Source organism: Microtus pennsylvanicus, chromosome 8, assembly GCF_037038515.1.
Source record: "Microtus pennsylvanicus isolate mMicPen1 chromosome 8, mMicPen1.hap1, whole genome shotgun sequence".
Lineage (NCBI taxonomy): Eukaryota > Metazoa > Chordata > Mammalia > Rodentia > Cricetidae > Microtus > Microtus pennsylvanicus.
The window spans coordinates 61,863,589-61,886,563 of NC_134586.1; the positions used below are offsets into that span (position 1 = coordinate 61,863,589).

At 37.3% G+C, this 22,975-nt stretch overlaps 1 protein-coding gene across 3 annotated transcripts in view; it reads right to left on the minus strand.

Moving 5' to 3' along the window:
• Positions 1-22,975, minus strand: part of LOC142856324 (exocyst complex component 6B) — a 523,494-nt gene that overhangs the window by 477,517 nt on the left and 23,002 nt on the right. The window lies entirely within an intron of this gene.

Genomic DNA, 22,975 nt, shown 5'->3' on the forward strand with positions numbered 1-22,975 from the left:
GGAAACCTACCTCTTCTGGTTGCAGGAGAGGGGGGAAAAAACCTCCAATCATCTTAAACCAAAGAACAATTCCATATCATACTATTACTATCTATGGAATCTGGAAAAATGTCAAATTCTTTCTTTTAAGGCCAGGTATGGAGATACATTTTTTCATGCCAGGATTAAGAAAGTCAGAAGCAGAATCAATCACTTGAGCTCAGTTCAAGTACCGCCCAGGAAACATAGTGCAATATCATCTATAGAATAATAATTGTTATTTATTTTAGAAACAAACTCTTTCCCAGTGTCCCAGATAACTGACTGAATGAACATAAATCTTCTCTAGAGAAATATACCTTAACCCATACTTCTAAGATTTCTAAGAAGTAATAGTTTTTTAAAGTAAAATTTAAGTATTAAAAAAACAAAAGAAAGAAAGAAAAGGAAATCTTAGAACATAGACAGAAAAAAAGCTTAAAAAGAATAAAAAAAAAAAAACACAAACTATGGATCAAGATTTGCCCAGGCTTAAACTAATGAGTACAAATTAAAAACAGTGATATTTATAAAGAAATGCTAAACATTTAAACCAAACCAAAAAGAAATATTAAACATTTAATTCCAAAACTAAGGGAATTACAAAATTACTATCAAAAGCAAATAGTCAGGCCAGCAAGATGACTCAGCAGGTAAAAGGTACTTGCTGCTTACAATCTGAATTCCATTCCTCAAACCCACATAATAGAAGGAAAGAATTGAATAGGGCAAGTCTCCCTCTGACCACCACCACGCTACACACATAAAGACATATATAAATAAATGTACTAAAAATTAAAATTATAGAAAGCAATAATAGTCCATTTTTAAAGGAATATAGTTTAAAATCTGCTGAAAAATTGGTTACTCTTGCTTCGGAGTGGTATAGGTGAGTTGTTTCTTCACAGCCTTGGTATCACAGTTTACACTTAACCCTAATACTGACAATACAAATCTATACTGACCTTGACCTTAGGAAAGAAACAAGGTTTGGTTTGGGGTAGAGTACCTACCCTACCATTACCCTAAAGCTCTTAAACACACACCTCATTCTATCCTCTGGTAACACTGCTGCAAACAGGCCTAAGAATGAATGGGCACCATTAAGGACATTCACTGGTGGAAGGTTAATATTCTTTGCTTGAAACTGTTTATTTGCTTCTATCTTTGAGTGCCAATATGGTATTCAAATCATGTGGATGTCACATGATTTATTTACATGTCTATCTCTCCCACAGGACCTTGAATTCCTTGGGAGTTCACACCTGAAACAATGCCTACATTTGACAGAGAAGGCATTATAAAGGGCCTATGGCAGGACCCAAACAGTTTTCAACTTTCCACAAGGACAAGCACTAGAGTTGATAATAAACAGACTCACTAAAAAAGTAAATTCAAGTTCTATTACTGCAAATAATCTGTACTTTAGTTAAATTGCTAATACAGAAAGAACCAGAGGAAAAGAGGAAAGAAGGCTCAAGGGAATTTATTATAGAAGAATGTCTGGGAATAATCTGTTATCTCCCTACCTCTCCTCTAGCCCTTCTGAAGCTGGGAGCAACAAAGCCTGGCTCTAAGGGTAGCTAGTGTTTCTTCTAGTCGTTGCTGCCAATCCAGGCGGAGGGTGACAGTAGTCCCTAAGGGCTTTTAGGAAAAATTGCTTCCAGGTGGAAATTTTTTATGGTACTGTGCAGTCTGCACCCCCCCCCCTTTTTTTTCTTAACCTTCCTTCACAACTACTGATGATTAAACCATGGACAATCAGGCTGCAACAATGGAAACAGTCAGACAGCTTCCAAACAGCATGGTAATATGCTCCAAAATACCACGTTAACTCTCACAGGGGAGGGAAAAAAATCCTGGGCAAAGTTTAGTTGTGTTTTTTAAGGGGAAAGACAGGGTGTTGTTTACTAAAGATTTGTATCTGGAAAGCTGTAGAAATAGTCAAGATCTCTATCATAATGATAAGGACCAGTATACCTAACCAGCCCCACATAACACAGACATACAAAAGGGACAGGGACAACTCTCAAGATTCTGTCACCTACCAATTTTTATTACTTTAGTCTGGCCTGGATTGAAGGCTCTATTAAGCTCTTCCATCATTGTAAGAGTACACGAAACTCTTACCTCATATGTTATAAGGGAAAGCTAGATCAACTCACACCTGAAAGCCAGGTTTGCATAGGTGGGTGGGTGTGTGTAGTGTGGGGAGGGGGGTGTAGTGTGTGTGTGTGTGTGTGTGTGTGTGTGGTGTGTGTATGTGTATGTGTGTATGTCCTTGTTCAAAGTAAGTGTGTAACAGCTGAAAGAATATAAGGTGACAAGTGTTACATTGCTAGCCATGCAAAAAGAACAGAAAAACTAATCATATGACCATCCAGAAACTAAATCTAGGCAATCTTACTTCTCCCATGCCACTCAAACTGAAAAGGATATACCAAACTCGTCATTTCTAAACCATAATAAAATGAAGGATCTTTAAAATCTGTGTCAAGATGTCAACTGAACAACTGAACATCTTACATATAGAAACTCAGCTATGCCTCAAATGCGGTGGTTAAAATAAGAACAGGCACATATATCTGGATGCTTAGTCATCAGGGAGTGGCACTATTTGAAAAGAATTAAGAGATGTGATCTTGTAGGAGGAAGTGTGTCCCTGGGGTAGACTTTGAGGTTTCAAAAGCCCACGTCAAGTCCAGAGTCTCTCTTCCTCTACCTGTAGATCTTGGTAGATCCTGATGTAGAACTCTCTTCTACTTCTCCAACACCATATCTACCTGCATGTCATCATGCTCCCTGCCATGATGATAATCGACTAAATCCCAAAACTGTAAGAAAGACCAAATAAAATGCTTTTGTTTATAACCGTTGCTATGGTCATGGTGTCTCCTTACAGCACTGAACACTGAATAAGACAATAACCCTCCAGGAGTAGTTATTATCATCAGTTTACACATGAAGCATCTTTCCAAGACTACTACTACACACAGATAGTCTCCTTTATTACTACTACAAATACCACAATTTTATCAAGAATAACAATGAAAAATAAAAGGTGAGGGGAAAGAAGATATTTTTAAAAGAGTAGAAAAGAAGAAAGCAATATGGAAAACAAGATATTTAAACCATACACATACTCAACAACCAAAGTAAATATATCCAAATATCTACATTTCCATTACTAGGGTAACAGAAATGACATTAAGAAAAACATAAAAATAATATATAGATAAATGTGACTCTTGCTTTTTGTTGCTGCTTTTTTAGCCCTGGCTGGCCTGGAACTTACTATGTAGACCAGGCTAGCATCTGTCTCTGCCAACAGAGTACTGGAATTAAAGGTGTACATCACCATGCCTGACTGTAAGTCTTATTTTTTTTAGCCTTTCTGTGTTTCTATTATTTTATTTAAATATCCAAGTGTTATTTTTATAATGGAACAAATAAGATCCATCTGAAGAGTTTAGAACAGTAATAGATTCACAGTAAATGCAGGTAAGATGTTAATTTAAATGAACAGAAACAAGAATAAACACTTTGGGTTTAATGTGAGGCCTAATTTTAAACAATTACCAAAATAAAATAAAAATAAGAAATATGGAATGGCAGTCTGGGGTAGTGGCACACACCTGTAAGCCTAGATCCCAAGAGGATTGTCACAAGTTACAGGGTTACAAAACTGATGTCAGGGATGGGAGATGATACAGCTCAACTGTAACACTTTTAGCTGTAAGTTAAAAAGTGCTTATGTAGTGTACATGAAGCTTTGGGTTGCCCAGCACAAAAGAAGCTAGGCTGGGGACAAGGTCCCATAACCCAGCACTTGAGAGGTGAAGATATCCAGAACAGGTAAACCTTAGCTACTGACTAAGTTTAAGGCCAGCCTGGAATACATGAGACTCTATCTTAAGAAATAAATTAAGAAATACAAAATAAAAATAGAGTGTCTTTTTCATTTACTTTCCTCTTATTGTTGATCATAATCTCAAAATTAACTGAATTCATGTGTTTTTACTATCCCTCAAAAGGGAGTGAGGAAAGAGCTCCAGTGGTTGCTATAATGGAATCTCTTGCCTGTTTCTAAGAAAACTAAGTTGTAAACTCAAAAAGTAGGCCTTTCTCTTGCTTCCTAGTTCATTCACATTATATTTAAAAAAAAAAAACTCCCTATAAGCAGCATAAAAGTATTTTAAAAAATTTTCATGGGCTATGGTGGCCCAAGCCTGTAATCACAGAACCCAAGAGACAGAAGCAAAAGACTTACAAAGTCAAAGCTAGGAAAGGCTACACAGTAAGTGTGTCTATCTCAAAAAGAGAACACGTGAGTACATGTGGAGGGAGTGGGGAATTCAAAGTTTTTAAAAAATAAACTTTTGCTGGGCGGTGGTGGCGCACGCCTTTAATCCCAGCACTCGGGAGGCAGAGGCAAGTGGATCTCTAGTTGAGTTCGAGGCCGGGCCTGGTCTAAAAGAGCTAGTTCCAGGACAGGCTCCAAAGCCAGAGAAACCCTGTCTTGAAAAACCAATAAATAAATAAACAAACAAACAAACAAATTTTCATGGCTTAGACCAAAGTTAAGCCAACACACACATTTTCATAAGATATCAAATATGCCTCTCTCTTTTTTCCCTTTTTTCCCCCCTTTAAGGACAACACAAAGAATAATTACTTTTAATGACTTCTGTTTAATACAGCAATGTATAAGAAAAGAATAAATCGGGGCTGGAGAGATGGCTCAGAGGTAAAGAGCATTGCCTGCTCTTCCAAAGGTCCTGAGTTCAATTCCCAGCAACCACATGGTGGCTCACAACCATCTGTAATAAGGTCTGGTGCCCTCTTCTGGCCTGCAGGCATACACAGAAACAGGACACTGTATACATAATAAATGAATAAATATTTAAAAAAAAAAGAAAAGAATAAATCTCAGAAGTGATAGAGTCCAATTTCACAGTATGACAAGTTTTTCCAGATCTCTCCATCGACCACTAATCCAGTTTCTGCTTATACATTTAGTTCATTCACTACACTGCAACCAATTCTTTATCAACAGCAACTGCAAAGTTCTTAAAACTAAAATTCTCTTTCTTACAATTGTCATCATTGTCTTATTTTTGCCCTCAAAAAAACTACAAAGACTAGGGGTCCTAATCCTTCTCTTCCATAGTCTATGGTAAACCACCTCAAATTATTCAAATAGCCTATATATAAGTACAATTCAATGCAAGTCTCCATTCTCGGGACAAGTTTCAGTAGGGTTTTTTCTTAAAGTATAACAAAATGGGCCATGAGGATCAACAATAAATAGCACAGGCTATAAAGTCCAACATCTTAGATTCAAGTCTTCTTTCTGTTACATATTAGCTGGTGACATGGGCAAGTTACTGAGCTTTTCTGTACTTCAAATTCCAGCTCAGGGAAATGCGGATTAAAAATAGCTAACAATTCAATACAAATGAAGCACTAACAACATGGCAGGTACACAATGCACCCTGTAAATACCAGCAAATTCTAAAGCAAAAGCACAGTCAGACTAGGAATATACTTCCCTCTCCTGGTTACTTGGCTTCTACTAAAACCAACAACTTAACATGCTTATTCACTGTCACATCATGCTATATAAAGAGAAGAAACCTTTTAATGTCTTTATATGTTGTTACATGCATTCAACTGTTATCATGAACATATGATACTAGCTATTTATCATATGTGAGACCTTTCAGGCAGTGACTCTTGTCACTCAACCTTCTCAAAGCAGATTCACTATGAAAAGGAAAGAAACTCAAGCAACTTCTAGAAGCTAAGGAAGAACCCTGGAAAGCAGAAGCACGTGAGTGGAAAGTTTCTGGTGTGCAGTTCGTTAAAAGAGAGATGTGAAAAGGTTCATAATGTTCAACCTTTAAGAAAGTTGAGGAAATAGACCTCACTTCCCCAGGCCAGCATTCAGCCCCCAACTGTGTCTAACTTGGAAAGAACTTGTCATGAGCCAAGGCTTTTCACGTCCCTCCCTTTTGAAGGCACAATGGAAACAATTCCCTAGAACAAAGGATTGCGTCAGTGAACTCTCTGCTCTTTCAAGTTGGAAGGACAGTTGATTCACACCATGTGTCAGAGAGAAACACCAGTTAGAACCAAGTGAGATAAATTTTGGGCCTACAGAGCTGTTTAATATTAAACTGCAATAAATCATCTTTACAGCAAATTATAAACAAAATATTTTATTTACCCTCCCTCTCATATGGTTCTTGCCTTGAAAAGAAATTTTAAGACAATTCATAACTTTGGGATCACAGATGCTCCACCAAGAAATCATTTGCAAATGTCTGCATCCAGACCCTATAACTGGATGACATTCCCAACAAACTGCGCTAATACACAGATAGTCTTCCTAGATGGCCCCTTTTGTTCCAAGATCAGATTAAGTTAGTGACCATGATACTAGTTTTGTGATAAATCCCACACAAAGACATCTTAGTATCCATTCTACTTAATGATTTTTCTTAATACCTAAACCAAGAAACCAAATACATGGTCAACTACAGAAATGATACAAAATTGATTTTATTCTTAATACTGTGAAAGATAAGAATCAACACCTTGGAGGAAATTACCTACATAAATTTAGGTCAAGAAAGGTCTTAAAATAACCCAAATAAAACTGAACAGAATGAATGCTAACAAAATTCAAACAATAAAATTAAAATAAAAGTTTATGAAACACTACTTCAATAATATTAAAGTTTTTCATGAAGCTTAGTATGGTAAGAGACCTCTCTCTGAAAAAGCTACAGTCACCAAAGCTGTGTGATTAGTCCAATACAGGAACTAACAAACTATAAAGGATCATGAAATCTATGACTGCAACATATTAGAAACCTACCTTTGTCCCAGAGAATATGTTCATCATTCACCTGGTTGAGGCCACATTATATCTACATGGAAGCTGATGCTCTACACAGACTAACCCTAAACTAGAAACATTGATGATCTGACATAGTTCCAATCATCACCTAAGAAACAAAGACAGAAATATATTGCCTCTCCAAAAATTCTTATTTAGGACACTCTAAAAGCTATGAAATATTACCATCTCATTCTAGTTCTTCAATGAACAGAGTAACAGCTATTCAACTAATATGAAGTAACACTTTTAAATGTTTAATGATGAGTAGCATTTTTAGTGTTTAAACTGCATGAAAATGGAAAAAAATAAGCTTTTAAAAAGGTAGAGAAATGTGGTTATTAAATAATTAAATAATCAATTGGCCCAGAAAAGTAACAGAATTTTATTCTCAAAAATTCAAGAATATTGGAAACACTGCATGGTCTAAGCAATTTCCAACCAAATGTTTCTATTGATATGCATTTACTAAGAACAAAAAGGTGTTTAAAATGTTTCCCTTTGAGAGAGCCTATATTGTAATTAGTGAAGTAGTATACCAGAAACTACGATTAATAGCAATTACATTAATATTTAAATTAGTATTTAAATCTGTCTGTCCACCTAGGTGTTACATCAATATAAAATAAGAACAAGCAGCACAAAAATATCCGTCAGAAATGTGTTAGGGTTACTGTTAATAATTGGCAAGCTGCATTAATGTGTTACTTGGAACCTATAAAAAAAAAGGATCCTCTTAGCCAGGCAGTGGTGGTGCTCACCTTTAATCCCAGCACTGGTGAGGCAGAGGCAGGCAGATCTCTGTGAGTTTGAGAACAGCCTGGTCTACAACCAAGACAGGCTCCGAAAGCTACAGAGAAACCCGGTCTCGAAAACACAAAAACAGAAAGAAAAATCTTCTTCTTAAGATTTTATAAAAATGTTCCATGAGTACTACCTAAGTTACCTCTTAAAATCCTATAGAAACTGTCTTTAATGCTTTTATAGATAGCTTATGTATAAAAGACTATGCAGATAGAAGCTGGAGATAGAATTGCTCAATTGTGGTTGTTCCCATATTTTAAAAGTAAAACAGCTCCGATTATAGGATAAAAGGTTTTAAAATTACTGGAAAGGGGGTATTTTGGAAAACTGTTATTAATGATGTGATGACAAAGCTGAAATTTCAAGTAGTGGCACTGAGATTTCAGGCCTTTACTTTTCAGTAAAGTTGATGTATATGGGGCTGGAAAGATGGCTCAGAGGTTAAGAGCATTGCCTGCTCTTCCAAAGGTCCTGAGTTCAATTCCCAGCAACCACATGGTGGCTCACAGCCATCTGTAATGAGGTCTGGTGCCCTCTTCTGGACAGCAGGCATACATGCAGACAAAATATTGTATACATAATAAATAAATAAATTAAATATTTAAAAAAAAAAGTTGATGTATATGAAATTTTTTCAAAAGACTAGAATCCCAATTGGCCTTTGCAAGAGGTCTCCACTCAGCTTTTAACACTGAAATCTTATCTCAGGTGAAGCAAAATGTGAAGTGGATTAAATGTATATGAAACCTGAAGAACAAGAAAGGATGTTACAGCTTATGTGGGCAAAACGATGCCTCTTAACCAAAGAAAAATTGTAGGCACTTGAAAAGCTAATAAAAGAACAGTTAGATGCTAAGCATATCAAGGAAACTTCTCCTGTATTTGTAATAAAAGAATCTAGAAAATGGAGAATATTCACTCATTTAAGAGCTATTAATAAGATAATCCAATCTATGGGCTCTTTACAGCCTGGGATTCCTTTACAAGAACAAGACAGAAAATTTTGCCTTTTCAGTGCCTATTTATAATAATGCTTAGCCTGTAAAGAGATATCAATAAAAGAATTTCCTTAAAAAATTGTTAAATAGCCCAGCTTTATGTCAATATGTTATAAATCAAACACTGGAAGTGGTAAGTAAATGATTTCCTCAGTATATTATTTATCATTATAGGGATGATTCCTTATTGGCTACTTCTGATACAGATACCTTAGAAAAAAATGTTTAATGTGGTACAGAGAAATTTACAGTTTGGGATTACAAATTTCTCCAGAAAAAAAAACACAAAGAGGAATTTCTCTTAACTATTTAGGATTTAAATTAAGTAAACAGGGAATTCAGTCTCAAAAGTTGCTGCTGTGGGAACGTCTTCAGCCAATGGCCTTTGAGATGCTGGACCACTTTGGACATGGTCTTCGAGTACAATAAAAACAGATGTAGAAATGTGCACATTCTTTCTCTTGGCGACTGGATCTGGTTCTTGTTCCCACTCATGCAGAGGACTGTTGATCTGTGAGTCTACCCCTAAAAGATTTTACTTTCCCCCATAAATATTTTTGTCTCTATCGTACCTCTTATTGAATATATCTCTATACAAATAATACTTAAGTTTTCCATAATGAACAATAAAATCTCCTGCAGTAATCTTTTAAGTTTCCAGGAAAAAGATGGGGCCCCAAAACACTGATTCTACCTGGTAGACATAACATCATAAAGCTGACAGCACTACTTTAAGATCAGTTTTGGGGGGCTGGAGAGATGGCTCAGAAGTTAGGAGCACTGCCTGTTCTTCCGAAGGTCCTGAGTTCAATTCCCAGAAACCACATGGTGGCTCACAACCATCTGTAATGAGATCTGGTGCAGAATACAGTATATATAATAAATAAATAAATCTTTTAGAACAAAAAATAAAAAGATCAGTTTTGGATACTTGCTGTTCAAGATGACGCCAACATGGTTAGCTAAAATGGTACACCTTTTTGCAATGTTCTGGCCAGAACTTCAAATAACAACTTCAGAAAAACCCTATCAGCTACTCAGAGACTATTTGCAATTATATCAGACAGTAATCCATCATTTTAGTTTTACAGAATCCCATAGAAAGAACGTCACCCCCATGACAGCTGGAAGTAATTTTAGAAGACAACGTCTCCTCTCCCAACAAAGTTTGTCCTCAGGGTTAAAGACATCAATTAGGGGGTTATTATAACTGTTATAGGACTGGAGTTGGGGTGGAAATTATGTAGACTCTTGGATATCTTCTGGGGGAAAAAAGGAAATTGGATGGAATAAAGGTAGATTAGTGTGAGCTTACACTAGTAATAATAGTAATGGAGTGAATACTTATGAGCTATTATTATAGACAATTTATACTGGTGTAGATTCTTGTATATTGATACAAATTCATATTATATTTGTTATATTGAATATGCTCCTATTTCTGTTTACAATATTTGTACTCCTATGCAAAGTTATTTTGTCATATTGTGTGCATGTATGTTTCTACCTCTGCTTAAGACATTTTGTATATTAATACAGTTTTAGGATATATTTATCATATTGTACTATACATTTCTACCTCTGATCAAGATATTTATATATCATTTACATTTTGAGGTTATTGTCCTCATCTACTGCACAGTTGTTTAAGGTTTGTCTAATATTCTACTATTAAGCCCCAGTCTTTAAGTTATATGGGTATTAAAAATTATAGATCAAGGGGGCTGGAGAGATGGCTCACTGTTTAAGAGCTTTGCCTGCTCTTCCAAAGGTCCTGAGTTCAATTCCCAGCAACCACATGGTGGCTCACAACCATCTGTAATGAGACTTGGTGCCCTCTTCTGGCCTGCAGAGATACATGTAGGCAGAACACTGAACACATAATAAATAAATAAATCTAAAAAAAATATAGATCAAAAGTCATCCCTGTTTGTCATAGTTAAACTAATCCGGTTCTTTTAGATACATAGAGATTGTATTCCACATAGATAGGTAATCTTCAACCACTTCAAAGAACTGTAGAATATGGCATTTAAATAACTTAGGGTTCTGTTGCCATGAGACACAATTGCTCCTGGCAGCACCAACCTATTCCCAAGAGAGTGTTGGGCACTGAAGACACTCCACTTGGAGCTTGTTTTCTTCTTGGCAAAACTGATCTTAGGGCAAAGAACTGCCCAAGCCTCAACCACTGACAAAATGCACAATATCCAGACTGGACAAGCAGGATACAAGAAAAAAGACTGCCAAACCTTGCCAAGACATGGTCTTGGAGTACAATAAAAACAGATGTAGAAATGTGCACTCTTTCTCTTGGCAGCTGGATTTGGTTTCTGTTCCCCACTCATGCAGAGGACTATTGATTTGTGAGTCTACCATTAAATAAAGAACCCTTTATTATACTCAATTCTGAGCTACTGTGGGACTACTTTATCGTGATCCAATACAAGATGCATCAGGAAAAATCTAGCCACACTCTAAGGGAGATGCTTGTTAAACATAAGGGGAATATAAGGGACCCCAGACATAGACTGCATAATGTCTTACTAACTTTAAATTTAAAATTTTTAAATACTAATGAAACAGAGACAACAGATGTTGAAAGACATTGGATTATGAAAAAACCTTAAATCAAGTCATTCCATGTCTTATAAATGTTTTAAAATTAAAATAGTCCAGGGAAAGTTTTAAGGTAGGGTCTAAGTTATGCTTATGTTTCCATAGGAGACAGAAGATTGTGGATCTGATCAAAATTGATAAAAATACAACATAAGCAAGAAGAATCTCTCCAATGCTTTGTCTGCTGAGATGCCTCCGGGAAACAAAAGGCCTTTGGAGAAGACAGGGAATCCTCCCACCTGGGAACAACTTAAGAATTTGTGACAAAGGGGAGGCAAATGACCCAGAAACCTCTAAATGCTACAGATCTGTTCCTTGATATATGCATTTGTGGTAATTAGACAGGTGAGAAGGACAAACTATACATATTGGGTCTTTATCCATAATCCTCAAATTAACACAGCAATGAGTTAAAAAGATATAGATATTCCTGTAGTGGTTAATGAATCTTCATGGTTACCTGGTCCATACGACAACAGAAGTCTTTCTCAGTCAATGGAGAATAGAGTGATTGACAATTACACTGTGGATAGTACAAGAAATTCCTATTTGCATGGGAAATAGAACTCAATGCCTAAATATAACTTCTCAAGTATGGCTAGCCATAGTTAATACTACCCAAAATTATCATAATAAGTTTTATATGCTTCAAACATCTGGTTTTAAAGGGCAGGAGATTAATGTTACTAGTTTCATAAATCTATCATTCTGTGCGATGTGGATTACCAATCAGGAATCTGCTTGAGTATATTGGCAACAGTGTAAGAGTGAGAAGTCTCAGTGTTAATTAGTATCTCCCAAGGAGATGTCATAGACTGGAGCCCTTTTGGCTCACTTAAAGGAAAATATTCTCACTCAGAGTTAAGAAGAAAATAATATAGCTGGAATGGAACTGTAGAAAATGGTGCTTATGTTAATAAACCTATCTGAAGGCATGGAGCTGGAATGTCAGGTCCCCTCCTGCAATTTGGCAATTCAATTCAGGCTAACTTGTGGAAATTGGCACATGCCTTCCCCCCTCTTAAGGCATGGAAAGGAAAAACATTAAGAATGATAAATATACTCTGTCTTTTTTTTATTGCTAAAACAAGAGAAACACTGATGTGGTATTCCCCTCTGTATGCTGTGATTATGTTTTATTACCATTGGTTAATAAAGGAACTGTTTTTGCCAATGGCTTATCAGAGTAAAGCCAGGAAGGAATCTGAACAGAGCTATATAGAGTCAGCAGAGTCTAATAAGCCATTGGTCAAAACAGCTTTATTCGTTAGCCAATAAAAGCAACACATATACAGAAGGACTTCCCACATCACCATTTGAGAAGAATTAGTGTCCCATCTAATGCATCTTGACCTTATCCCAATCATACTTGTTTTCATTAAATCTTAAGGGTGTAATACATTAAGAAAAAACATTACAATCCCATTTACATTTTAGCTGCTCCTTCAAAATTTCTAACTGATCTCCTAATAATATAACAGCCTGCCTTAACTCAGCTAATTCATTATCAATTTTATTTTATTCGGTCCAAAGTTCTGTTGACTGTTTATACCAGTCTCTAATGAATTCAGCAGTTTGGATTTCTTTACGAACCACTGCTCCAGTTGTTGCTGTTGTAGCCATCAAGTGTCACAGACCTGCATGAACCCACATCTGCTCCACACCACCCGTGACACTCAGGCTCATCACTAGGTCTGCAAAAGAACACCTTTTGTTATAGCTATAGCCTCCCTTCCCTGTTCTCCACATCTCCTGTGAATCTCACAGATCACCTTCCTCCCCTGACTCCTGGCTGCATCCCAGCATCCAAGACCAGCAGGCATTCCCTTTGAACACACTAGTCTAGCAAGCCAGCAAATCAGCATCTCAAAAATTCAGAGAGGAAACAGAAACCAAAGAATAAAACCCCCACCCAACAAAGACAAACCCAGAAATCAGCACTTGCACCTATAATCACCCCAAAGCCAGATGCCAAGATGACAGCAGAAGAATACAATCAGTAACAGCCAGGATGAAATGTCTCCACTAGAGCCTAGCTATCATAATACAGCAAGCCCTAAATATTCCAGCATAGCTGAAGCATAAGAAAAAGATCTTAAAACCAACTATATGTAGATGGTAGACGTTCCTAAAGAGAATGAATAAATCACTTAAAGAAACCTAGGAAAGGGACTGGAGAGATGGCTCTGAGGTTAAAAATGCTGACTGCTCTTACAGAGGTCCTGAGTTCAATTCCCAGCAACCACATGGTGGCTCACAACCATCTCTAATGGGGTCTGGTGCCCTCTTCTGGCCTGCAGGCACACACACAGACAGAATATTGTATACATAATAAATAAATAAAATCTTTAACAAGCATGTGATCAAACCGGACTCTCTGAATGTGGCTGACAATGGGGGCTGACTGAGAAGCCAATAATAATGGCACTGGGATTCAATTCTACTGCATGTTCTGGCTTTGTGGGATCCTAGTCTAGTTGGATGCTCACCTTCCTAGGCCTGGATGGAGAGGGGAGGGCCTTGGACTTCACACAGGGCAGGGTTCCCTGCCCTCTCTTAGGACTGGAGGGGGCAGGGTGAGTGGGGGAGTGGGAGGGAAATGGGAGGAGGGGAGGAGGTGGAAATTTTGGATGGTATTATTTATAAAGCAATAAAAAAATAAAAAAAGAAACCCAGGAAAACTAAAAAAATAAAGGAAATTAATAAATCCCTTAAAGGGAGCCAAGAAAAAAAAAGATAGTTGAAGAAAATGAATAAAACTGTTCAAGACCTGAAAATAGATATTATAGTGGTTTGAAATAGAGGTTGTAGTGGTTTGAAAGAAAATGGCCCCAAAAGAAGTGGCACTATTAGGCAGTATGGTTGGAGTTAAGTGTGGTCTTTCCGGAGAAAGTATGTCACTTTGGGGGTGGGCTTTGAGGTCTCACATATGCTCAAGATACTACCCAGTGCTTCAGTTCACTCCTTGTTGCCTGCAAGATGTGGGACTCTCGGCTAATTCTCTATCACCATGTCTACCTGCATACCACCATGATAATAATGGACTAAACCTCTGAAAATGTAAACCACCCCAAATATTTTATTTTATAAGAGCTGCCGTGGTCATAGTGTTCCTCCACAGCAACAGAAATCCTAAGACAGAAGCAATAAAGAAAACAAAAACTGAGGAAATACTCAAAGTGAAAAATTTAGGAATTTCAATAGGAACTACAGAGGCTTGTTTCACCAACAGAATACAAGAGATGAAAGAGAATTTCAAGGCATTGAACATACAAGAGAGGAAATGAACATATCAGTCAAAGAAAATGTTAAATCTGAGAAAAAAAATCCTGACACAAAACATCCAGAAACTCTAGGACACTATGAAAAGATCATACCTAAGAATAAACTGGGTGGTGGTTAAAAAAAAAAAGTGCACGCCTTTAATCCCAGGACTCAGGAGGCAGAGGCAGGTGGATCTCTGTGAGTTTGAGGCTAGCCTGGTCTACAAGAGCTAGTTCCAGCCGGGCAGTGGTGGTGCACGCCTTTAATCCCAGGACTCAGGAGGCAGAGGCAGGTGGATCTCTGTGAGTTCGAGACCAGCCTGGTCTACAAGAGCTAGTTCCAGGACAGGCTCCAAAACCACAGAGGAACCCTGTCTCGAAAAACAAAAAACAAAAAAAAAAAAAAAAACAAAAAAAAAGAGCTAGTTCCAAGACAGGCTCCAAAGTTACAGAGAAACCATATCTTGAAAAACTAAAATAAAAAAATTAAAATTAAAAATTACTAAGAATGGAGAAAGGAGAAGAATCCCAGCTCAAAGGCCCAGAAAATATTTCCAAAAACCATAAAAGAAATTTTCTGTAACCTAAAGAAGGAGATGCTGTCATTAGTGGTACACGCCTTTAATCCCAGCACTCAGGAGGAAGAGGCAGATGGATCTCTGTGAGTTTGAGGCCAGCCTGCTCTACAGAGCAAGCTCCAGGACAGCCAGAGCTATACAGAGGAACCCTCTCTAGAAAAACGAAAAAATAAAAAATTTTTTTAAAAAAGGAAGAAAGGAAATGCCTTACAAGAAGCATACAGAAGACCAAATAGATTGGACCAGAAAAAAAAAAGTCCCCTCACTTCAAAACACTAGACATACACAACAAAGAAAGATTACTAAAATCTGTAAGAGAAAAAGTTTTAAGTAACATATAAAGGCAGACCTATCAGAATTACACCTAATTTCTCAATGAAGACTCCAAAAGCCAGAAGGGTCTGGACTAGATGTCCTGCAGACTCTTAAGAAAACACAGATGAGCCGGGCGGTGGTGGCGCACGCCTTTAATCCCAGCACTTGGGAGGCAGAGGCAGGCAGATCTCTGTGAGTTCAAGACCAGCCTGGTCTACAAGAGCGAGTTCCAGGACAGGCTCCAAAACCACAGAGAGACCCTGTCTCAAAAAAAAAAAAGAAAGAAAGAAAGAAAGAAAGAAAGAAAGGACAGATGCCAGTTGAGATTACTATAACCAGCAAATTCAATTACCATAAATGGAGAAAAAAAAGTTATTCCATCAAACTTCAACAATATCTATCTATAAACCTAGAGGTACAGAATGTGCTGGAAAGAAAATTCCAATTTAAGGAGGTTAACTACACTCATGAAAACAAATACAGGCAATAAATAATCTCACACCAGTCAAACCAAAAAAGAAGAGCACACACACTTTCACACACAGATACTACCCCAACAACAAAATAACAAGAATCAACAATCACTGGTCACTGTTATCTCTCAATATTAATGGTTTCAATTCCCTAATAAAAAGACACAGACTAACAAAATAGATGTGAAACCAGGACCCATTTTTCTGCTTCACTCAAGAAACGCATCTGAACATCAAGGATAGATATTACCTCAGGGTAAAAAGTTAGAAAAAAAAACAGTCTAAGCAAATGGATCTAAGAAACAAACTGGTGTAGCAATTTTACTATCTAACAAAATAGACTTCGAACCTAATCAAAAGAAAAATCCTTATCCCAACAAACTGAAAGACAGAAGAAAATATCCAAATTAACAAGATCAAGGGGAAAGGTTGGGAGGAGGTACATAACGACAGACATAGAAGAAATCCAAAGACCTATAAGGACATACTTTTAAAACCTGCTCTCTACCAAACTGGACCAAAAAAATATATAATAAATGGATAATTTTCTCAATAGGTACCACTTACCAAAGTTAAATCAAGATCAGATAAACAATTTAAATAGATCTATAACCCCTAGTAAAAGAGAAGCTAACAAAGTTGCTATCTGAAATAAACGTGTGATAGATTCCACTGGGCTCTCCAAGGACTAACATTTTCCTCATTTCAGTCACTGGAACGCCTGCTTCTAGTCCCTAAGAACTCTCTTGGCACACTGTGCCAGGTTCAAAATAAATGCTTATTTTTAAAAAGGAAATCTATATATTGACTTTTTTTAATCAATCATCTATTGTGCAATCAAAATTAGAGTTCTTGGGTTTAAACAATGACTAGGGCCTCCAAATGACTATTAAGACTTATTTAGCTTTGTGGGTGGTATTTCCATGCAAACGAGCAAGGGTGGGCTCTGTTGTGTAGTTCTGAGTTTGGTTTTAACGCTCTGGACTGCCTGTGTACACTGTATGTTAGTCCTTAGATACCGAAATGACTGCTTTTGTGCAAATGTATTTTGAATAAAGCTACCTCTACCGCAGTGTTAAGCACAAGGACAGGCAAACTGATTGTGTGTTCTGACTTTTTTTTTCTGACTGCTGTAACTTAAGTTTTGAAACTGAATTGCTTTGAATAAATCGAAGAGTTGTTGACAAAAAAAATAAATACTCATCTTAACATGGGGTTTCCCCCTTTACCACTATTGCCTATGTGTAATGTCTGTCTCCCCTCTATCCAGGACAAATACCTCTTCCCTTCCTTTCCCTTGTCCCCTGCCCCTCTCCCTGGTCCCCTATCTCCTTTACCAGCACATCCTAGCCCATTCTAACACAGAACTCCCCTTTACTTGCAATCATTTGTTGCTGTTTTCTGCCTGAGTCAGAAAGCAGCCACTTGAACTTTTCCTCCCCACTTAATAAAGGCTCTCCTGTGAAAACTGGTGTTTGGGTGTGGTTTGTGCCTAATCATGGGGTCCAGGAGGACCCACTGTTCAGGGTCTCCTTCAGTTGTAATATCTAACAGTATCAAGGAGCACATTTTAAAATAGTTAAAATAGAATGGAAGTGGTGTCACAAATCTTTAATCCAAGCACTCAGGAGGCAGGGCAAACAGATCTCTTAGAGTTCAAAGCCAGCCTCATCTATACAGCAAGTTCCAGGCCAGCTAGGGCTACCTTGTGAGACCCTGTCTCAAAGAAAACAGATAAACAGACAGACAGAATAGTGAAGTAATATGTTTAATTTTCCATAATTTTAAGGAAACTATGGTGACTTTCTCATACAAAGTTAGCCTTCTATTTTAAATCCAAGCATACTTAATTTTACCCATGATCTCTGACCATCAACTCCCAAATCCCTTTGAAAATCGTTTGTTATCAAAAGCTGCTTGACTTCATTTGGCAAGAAAATACACGTGCACACACAGAAAGATAAAACACTGAAGGGAGATCCTCAAACAAAAGAAGTAATCTCTATAGGAGGACAGACATAGGAGGAAAGAAAAACCAACTCAAAGGTTAAAAACCTATGAGTATTTTACAAAATAAACATGTAAATTACCATAAATGATGTTGTTCAAACAATAGGAAAAGGATAAAACAAAAATGTTAGCATGTCTCATCCTAGCTTTGTCAACAAAACGATCAAAGTATTAATTAATATTAATGATTAAAGATGTGGGCTGAAATTCTTTGAGAATTCAAGACGGAAAGGAAGAATCAACAAAGTTTAAAAACAAACAAACAACAGCAACAACAACAATAAAAAAAAAACAGCAGCACTTCAGAAAGTGCTGAAAGACCCTGGAAGACATTAAACCTACTTTTGAAACACTGAACACTAAAGACAAAGAAATTGAGCCACATTTTTCAGTTCAAACTGTTCTTTGGGTATGAAGAAACCATCCTGAATATATAGATAGCAATTTAACTCAAATGACTATCTACATATATAAAAGTCTTTTTTTTTTTTTTTTTGATTTTCAAGACAGGGTTTCTCTGTAGCTTTTTGGTTCCTGTCCTGAACTAGCTCTTCTAGACCAGGCTGGTCTCGAACTCACAGAGATCCGCCTGCCTCTGCCCCCCCCCCTGAGTGCTGGGATTAAAGGCGTGCGCCACCACCGCCCGGCTATATAAAAGTCTTTATCAAGGTAAAGCCTAAAGGGGGAACCCAATCCAAACAACATGACAGAAAAGTGCAGCAGGAAAGACCAAAGGTGGAAAGTGAAGAGCAATGGAAAACAAAACTAGAGGCAGAGGAGACTGGAAATGTGACATATAAAAATTATACAATGACTAAAGCAAGAGAAGGCATAAGAGCAGAACAAGCTAGCTGACTGTCATACCTAGCAACTGGAACCACAGCAAGCACACCTAGTACAAGTATAAAATCCCTTATATAAATCCTCATGCCCAGATTGTATCATTGCACCAAATTCTGCAGATTTAGCAATACGATATACTTGTGCACACTGCCATACACTATGGATACCCTTTTAAAGTCTTAAGATATACTGACTAATCAAGCACATTGGTATTTCTTGAACTAAGTTAGGAATATTCATAAATACAAAGACAACAAAAATATCATGTCAACTCAGGTCATATTTTCTTGCTAAATAAATTAAAGAAGGTTTTGAGAACAAATGATATTCAATGCTTTTATAAATTGGGAATCAATAATAAGAAACTATAGGTCAAATCCAGTATGATTGGCTACAAAATGAAACACTATGATAATTCTATTAAGCAATGTTTGGTGGTAAAGAAAAAGAAAGGGACAAGTATACAGTTATTTGCTAGTTCGTCTAAAGTGAGGACTCAACAAATCTAGTTTCTTGAGAGGGGTGGTTTGGCAAGCAGGCTGATGCTTTAGTTCAGAGATGCAGCCTGTACACAGTACACCCAGGGACAATCCCAGGATAAAAAGGAGAGACAGGAAAAACAAGGTTTGGCTTCATGGCACTATATCATCACTACCACCATTTTAAAAATTTTACTTGCTATGTTTTTACTTGATACTTATGTTTACCTTTGTGCTCTAAATTTCCATTTGCCAAATGAGCTGTTCATGAGCAAACAGGCCACTAGAGGGAAGCAGAGCACAGAGGATTCTTTGTAGCCATTTACAAGCAAATAAAGCACAAACTCGTGTGTTAAAATTACTTCTAAAATTCACGCTTTATAATTTTTAAGTTTATCTTGAAGTGAATCTGAATTTAATCTGAAGTACATTTTATTATAAGAATTTTGAATTTTGAGAAAATCAACTTGCAAAGTCTTTTGCAGAATTCAATTTATGGCATTTACCATATTTGTTTCATTATTCTTTCTAAATACATATGAACCTGAATGCTTATTTCTCTAAATCACTCTGAGCACTTTCACATTGATTTCAAGTGTCCTTTAAAAAGCAGTGTGGGGGATGGAGAGATGGCTCAGAGGTTAAGAGCACTGATTGCTCTTCCAGAAGTCCTGAGTTCAATTCCCAGCAACCACATGGTGGCTCACAACCATCTATAATGATATCTGGTGCCCTCTTCTGGCCTGCAGGCATAAATGAAGGCAGAACACTGTATATATAATAAATAAATAAATCAAAAAATAAAAACTAAAAAGCAGTGTGGAGCCAGAGAGATAGCACATCAGGTAAAAGGACAGGAGTTCAATCCGCTAAACTCTCCCCATGCCCCCAATACAATCCCACCCCTGTAACAGGCAGGGTGCAGTGTGCCAATCTGTAATCCCAACACTACTACTGAGAGATAGGAGGCAAAGACAAGAAGATAAGCTATCATGTACCAGCTAGACTAGGTACACAATTAAATGTCAAAAACAAGAGAGACCCTGCCTGCCTCAATGAGGTAAATCCAAGAGTTGATCGACAAAAGTTGTTCTCTGTAGTGGAGTTTGAAGTCAGGGACTGTGAAGCCTCCAGAAGTTCTTTTGTTGTACAGGATTGTTTTGGCTATCCTGGGTTTTTTTTTTTTGTTTTTCCATATGAAGTTGAGTACTGTTCTTTTGAGGTCTGAAAATTTTTGCTGGGATTCTGATGGGCATTGCATTGACTCTGTAAATTGCTTTTGGTAAGACTGCCATTTTTCTATGTTAATTCTACCAACACAAGAACATGGTAAAGGTTAACATAGTAAAGGTTAGATATAAAAGCCAGTATTAAGGAATTGTTGTTCATAACGCCTTTTTTCTATATGATTTTAAAGATAAAGACACTATACAAAGATAGAATTCAAAATTGGACATGGTAGCTCATACCATGAGCCATACATAGCTCCTAAGAAGCTGTGACTGGAAGACTGAGTCAAGATCAGGGCCAGCCTAGACTACAGCCACAGAGAGACAGAGAGACACAGACAGAATGGAGCTCTGTGGAAACATGATTTTCTACACTGAAACCAAGCTGTTAACTGAACTGCCACAAATTAAGATGTTAACTGTAACTCTCAAAGCAATCACTAAGAATAGTAGTTAAAAACATATATGAAAAAGGGCTCAAAAAATAGCTCAGTGGTTAAGACTACTTTCTGTTTTGCAAAGGACCCAGATTCAGTTCACAGCATCCACATGGAGACTCACAACCATCTGTAACTCCAGTTCCAGGGAATCTGATGCCCTCTTCTGACAATTGTGGGGACTAGGCACACATGTGAATATACATACATGCAGGCAAAACATTCACACAGATGAAATAAATCATGTGTTGTGTATGTGTGTGTACTTTTAAAAGAGGAGTCGATGTAACACAAAAGGTGGTAATAATGAAGAAATTAAGGAATTAAAAAATAAAAGAATAAAACTAAATCCACCTTTATCAGAATTAAAATAAATCCCCATGTATGGTGACACACACCTTTAAACCCAGCATGTAGAAGGCCAAGACAGGAGGAAATCTAAGAGTTCAACACCAGCCTAGTCCTACAGAGTGAGTTCCAGAAAAGCCAGGATTATATGACTCTATCAAAAGATCTTGGCAAGAAAGGAAGGAAAGGAAGGAGGAAGGGAGGGAGGGAGGGAGGGAAAAAAGAGAGAAAGAGAGAGAAAGAAAAAGAGAAAAAAGGAAAGAAAGAAAAGAAAGAGGGAGAAAGAAAGGAGAGAAAGAAGGAAAGGAGGGAGGGAGGGAAGAAAGAAAGAAAGAGAAAATAAGAAAGGAAGAAAATAAGAAAGAAAGGGAGAGAAAAAAAAGAAAGACAGAAAAGGAATTACAGTAAATGAAAGTTGACAAAACTCTCTAACTAAAAGCCAAAGATTAACAGATTTAAGTATAACACGAGGTTATATGCCTGTAATACCTTCTCCCTTCACTCTCCCTCTCTCCATTTCTGTCCCCTTCCTGGACAAGAGAGTTGCTATACGAGCAGCTTGTTTTATGCTTCTGTCATTATGCCTTTCCACCATTATGGACTTCATGCCTTCTCAACCATAAGCCAAAATAAAGCCTTCCCTTCTTTAGTTGCATTTATCATAGTATCTAAAGAAAAATAATCTGAAGTGCTGTAGAATATTATTTTAAGGTGTGCTACTTTTGTTTATGCTCTGGAACATTTGTTTAATGATGCAAATATATGTTTGAATAAATCAAATTCACCTATGATCAGGATGCTGTGTCAGCAACTAGCTGACAGGAAGTGTTAGGGAGGAGCCACAGGGAGAAGGGTTTTTAAGGAGCAGGAAGAAGAGGGCTTCAGAAAGGGAAAGGAACAAGGAGAAAAGGACTTCAGGGGCCAACCATGCAGCCACACAGCCAGGCACGGAGTAAGAGTGAAAGTAAAATATACAGAAGTAAAAAATATGAAAAAGTCCAGAGGCAAAAGGTAGCTAGGATAATTTAAGTTAAGAAAGCTGGCTAGAAACAAGCCAAGATAAGGCTAGGCGTTATCAAGATAAGCCTCTGTATGTGATTTATTTTTGAGCTGGGTGGCAGGTCCCCAAAAGAACAAAGAGCAAAAGAGCCAAAAAGTAAAACCAAAAACTACACTAAAGAAAGTATCTAATAAAATTACTCAGTCTTAGCTGGGAATAATGGCTTATGCCTTTAATCCTAGCATTCAGAGGCAGAGACAGGCCAATCTCCATGAATTCAAAGCCAGGCTGGTCTATATAGTGTTTCAGGGCAGCATGGATTACACAGCGAGACTCTGTCACAAACAAAAATAAAATAAAATGACTCAGTTTAAGTGGTCACCTCTACTCTGCAAGTTAGTTTTTGACTTTGTTTTGTTTTAATAGGTGGTGTTAGGCGTCAAACTCAAGGCCTGTGCATGTCATGTGAACATTCTACCACCAGCCCTTTTGTTTGTTTGCTTGCCTGCTTGCTTGTTGAAACAGAATTTTGCTATTTAGTCCAAGACTAGAGTTCAAGATTATAGGTATGCATCACCATAACTGCTTCAGAAACTATTCTTATAAAAGGTGATGAAGAAAAGGAGTAGGAAGAAGAAGAAAACAGAACTTGATACT